A 4,604-nucleotide genomic window follows, 5' to 3' on the forward strand; every position below is an offset into this window, starting at 1 on the left:
TGTTGCCTAGGCTGGAGTGTAGTGGCACAATCTCGGCTCACTGCAACCTCTGCCTCCCGGGTTCACGCCATTCTCCTGCCTCAGCCTCCCCAGTAGCTGGGACTACAGGCGCCCGCCACCATGCCCGCTTAATTTTTTAGTAGGGACGAGGTTTCACCGTATTAGCTAGGATGATTTCGATCTCCTGACCTAGTGATCCGCCCGCCTCAGCCTTCCAAAGTGTTGGGATTACAGGCGTGAGCCATCGTGCCGGCAGAAGGTCTTTATAGTAAACAGACTAAACTAGAATGGTAGCATTAGAAAAGGAAAAGGAATGGATTCTAGAGAGTGTAAAGGTCAATTATAAGGACAATAGATTGCCTCTAGGAAGCAGGAGCTTCTGAGTGTAGGTGACTGTAGGAAATGTCAGTGGGGTAGCTTTCTCTTTTAATTAGAAGATGATAGTGTTTAGAAGATGATAATATGGGTAGAAATAGGGACTCGTTTCAAAATATTTTATTTCTAAGAAGTTGAAACTTGAGCATTCTCTTGAATGAACCAAGGTAGTGAGCCAAGGAAATAAAGCCAATAAGAATGCAAAAGAGAAAGGGGCAATTTGTAGTGCAAAATTCTAGAGAAGACTGTATGAAGATAATAGTATCCTTTAAAAAATTTTTAACAAGTTATTACTGTAAAAAAATTAAAGGGTATACTCATTACTTCAGTTCTGATGGAAATGATTGAAAGTTAAGAGTTTTGTTATATAAACTCATGTTCCTCATGGTGAATATTACTTTTTGAGGTGCTGATTCCCTTTTGATCTAGAATTGTGCCTTCTGATGGTTCTTCCGTACTCTCAGTTCTTCTGACTTACAACAAGTATTAAAGAGTTCTTTTAAAATGCAGTCAGAAAATATGAACTCCTTTCTTTAGAACAATTGTTACCCCTCAGTGTTAAAACCAATCATCATGATGTAGTCACACATTTCAACACACTCTGTCCATTGTATATTCTACATCCCGACACAGTAAGTAGAGAACTCCAGATTTGAGAATCAATGTATACTTACCCTCAAATTTAAGATAGTGTCCTATGGGCAGTCCTCTTCTAAAATTAGTGGTGGGCTTTTAATCACTCCCTTATCCACAGCACCACAATTTAAACTGTTTATTTAAACTATAGCCTGGGCGTGGTGGCTCACGCCTGTAATCCTAGCACTTTGGGAGGCCAAAGTGGGTGACTACCTGAGGTCAGGAGTTTGAGACCAGCCTGGGCAACATGGTGAAACCTCGTCTCTACTAACATACAAAAAATTAGCTGGGTGAGGTGGTGCGTGCCTGTAGTCCCAGCTACTCGGGAGGCTGAGGCACAAGAATCACTTGAAGTCGGGAGTCAGAGGCTGTAGTGAAACCCCGTCTAAAAATACAAAAATTAGCCGGCGTGGTGGTGTGTGCCTGTGATCCCCGCTACTCAGTAGGCTGAAGCAGGGGAATTGCTTGAATCCAGGAGGCAGAGGTTGCCTTGAACTGAGATTGTGCCACTGTACTCCATCCTGGCGACAGAGCAAGACTTCATCTAAAAAAAAAGAAAAAAAAATTGGGTAGGTATTTTGATATAAGTAAATATAAGGTCAAAAAAAACTGAAGGATAAAATTCAACTGAAAAGACAGAAGAAGTTTGAGATATGGAGAACTGGGAAGGAATCAACTGGAAATGAATCAAGCCTGAGTTTAGAGTTTAGGTAGTATAATCTGGAGATCTGGAGGTAGAACTAGTCAGCCTAGTTTTCTGACTTTTCCAGCAATTAGAATTTCCAAGAGGGGGCCGGGCGCGGTGGCTCACGCCTGTAATCCCGGCACTTTGGGAGGCCAGGCAGGCAGATCACCTGAGGTCAGGAGTTCGAGATCAGCCTGACCAACATGGAGAAACCCCATCTCTACTAAAAATACAAAAAAAATTAGCTGGGAGTGGTGGCGCATGCCTATAATCCCAGCTGTTCAGGAAGCTGAGGCAGGAGAATCGCTTGAACCCAGGAGGTGGAGATTGCAGTGAGCCAAGATCATGCCATTGCACTCCAGCCTGGGCAACAAAAGCAAAACTCCATATCAAAAAAAAAAAAAAAAAAGTTCCAAGAGGGAAGTCTTAGTGTTAGAAAGATTTAGCCATGGTACTTGGCCCTCTAGATATGGCACAAGGGGGCTGGGCGAGATGGCTCATGCCTGTAATCCCAGCACTTTGGGAGGCCAAGGTGGGTGGATCACTTGAGGCTGGGAGTATGGGAGCAAGAGATTCTAGAACAATTGATCTCACAGGTACTTCGGTGGTGACAAGACAAGACATTCACTCCTGAAAGCATACCTAATTATGTGTAATTGTTGAAGGACTAGCTGTTTCACTGTCTGTTTACCACTCAAGAAAACATAATAGGGTGTAAAAGTTACTTCATATAACTTACTTCTCTCTAGAACAATTTCCAAGTCATTCTTTGTATTTGATGCCCTTAACACATATGTATGCTTGTGTGTATCCACACACATATGCACATTATTTGGATGTGTAATTTTGGAGAACAAAATTAAACTTCTCAAGTGAGTCTAATACACCAATCTCATTCATATCAGTAAGAATACCACTGAACTACAATACTGTGTTTTGAATTGACTTCTGTAGGACAAGGAATATTTTAAAAAATTATTTGTTAACACTTTTTTTTTTCTTTTGAGACGGTGTTTCACTCTTGTCGCCCAGGCTGGGCATGATCTCGGCTCATTGCAACCTCCACCTCCCAGGTTCAAGTGATTCTCCTGCCTCAGCCTGCCAAGTAGCAGGGATTACAGGCACCTGCCACCACACCCAGCTAATTTTTGTATTTTTAGTGAAGGCAGGGGTTTCACCATGTTGGCCAGGCTGGTCTTGAACTCCTGACCTAAGGTAATCTGCCTGCCTCCGCCTCCGAAAGTGCTGGGATTACAGGTGCGAGCCACCATGCCTGGCCTGTTAACACTTTATTCTGGAAAACTTTGAACATATAAAGGTAGACAGGGTAGCAATGAACCCATGCAGAGTTAAATAGAGCAGTCCACAAGACCGCCAATACTTCCGACATAAACTGCAGAGTTCAGGAGAGCCTAAGACCACCCTCAGGTGTGGTAATTTATTAAAATGACTCAGAACTCACTTAAAGCTGTTATACTCATGGTAATGGTGGGTTACAGGGAAGGGATACAGAGTAAAATCTGCAAAGGATCTAGCACTGATTTGGAGACTTGATCTATGCATAGGGCAGAGGCCAGAAGGGCTCTAAAGGTGGAGATTCCAGTTGTCCTCTCCCTGTAGAGTCATGGACAACATTGACCCCTCCCAGCAATGATGTGTGACAAGAAACATGGAGCAGTGCCAACCAGGAAAGCTCCCCCAAGCCTTGGTGTCCACAGTTTTTATTGGGACATCATGCTTGACTGACCATACAGCTGACCTCAGTCTCTAGCTCCTCTAGAGGTCAAACTGATACCGCAAGACTCAAAGTCGCCACTGTAAATGAGTTTGTGTGATCCAAATTCCCAAGATAAAGGACATTCTTATCAGGCAGGATATGCTGAGGGTTTAGAGATTACCAGGGGCAAAGAAAGAGCAAAGGCCAACCCTGACTTAAAATCTATATTATATAACCCGTTACTCAGCTTCAATAACAAGTTTATCTCCAACCACCTTCCCTTTCCATATTGTTTTCCATTAAAAATATGTGGAGGCCGGGTGCCATGGCTCACGCCTATAATGCCAGCATTTTGGGAGGCCGATGTGGGAAGATTCCTTGAGCCCAGGAATTTGAGACCAGCCTGAGCAACATGGCAGGACATTGTCTGTGCAAAATATTAAAAAATTAGCTGGGTATGGTGGCACACCCCTGTAGTCCTAGCTACTGGAGAAATGGAGGCAGGAGGATCACTTGAGCCCAAGAGGTTGACTGCAGTGAGCTGTGATGGCACCACTGCACTCCAGCCTGACCGACAGAGCAAGACCCTGTTTCCAAACAAACTAACAAACAAACAAAATTTAGAAACATAGTAAAATGGCAAAATAGTATCAAGACCACATGTAGATATCCTAATTTTGTATTTTACCTAATATTCCTATTCATCCTCTTTTGTCTTTATCTAGCCATACCTATAAACACATAATTTTTTCAGAACTATTTTTCACAATTATTCAGAATACATTGTACCAATGAGTCTCCTGTAATCTCTTAATTATCCCTTAATACTCTGTGCATTTTCTTTTCTTTTTTTTTTTTTTTTTATGGCTCTTTTCAGTTTATTGCATGAAGGAGTTACACTAGTCCAAGGTAAAAGCGGACCCCAAATGGTTACATTATACAAGCTGTGAGGTTTTAAACTTGTGACAAGGGACAGAAGGGAAATTCTACTCATTGCAAGGAAATGCTCATTTAAGCTTCAGTGAGCCACAAGCACTTAAAACCCATGAACCTTCAGCTGATCGTCCTTAGCCAGTCCAATCTCTACGAGGAACTGGCATATGTTCTTGCGTTGGTCACCCTGTAGCTGAATTACTTCTCCATATTCTGGATGCTCAATTACAGTACCATTGCAGGCAAACTTCTTCTTAA

Source organism: Rhinopithecus bieti, unplaced genomic scaffold, assembly GCF_001698545.2.
Source record: "Rhinopithecus bieti isolate Rb0 unplaced genomic scaffold, ASM169854v2 scaffold_2454, whole genome shotgun sequence".
NCBI lineage: Eukaryota > Metazoa > Chordata > Mammalia > Primates > Cercopithecidae > Rhinopithecus > Rhinopithecus bieti.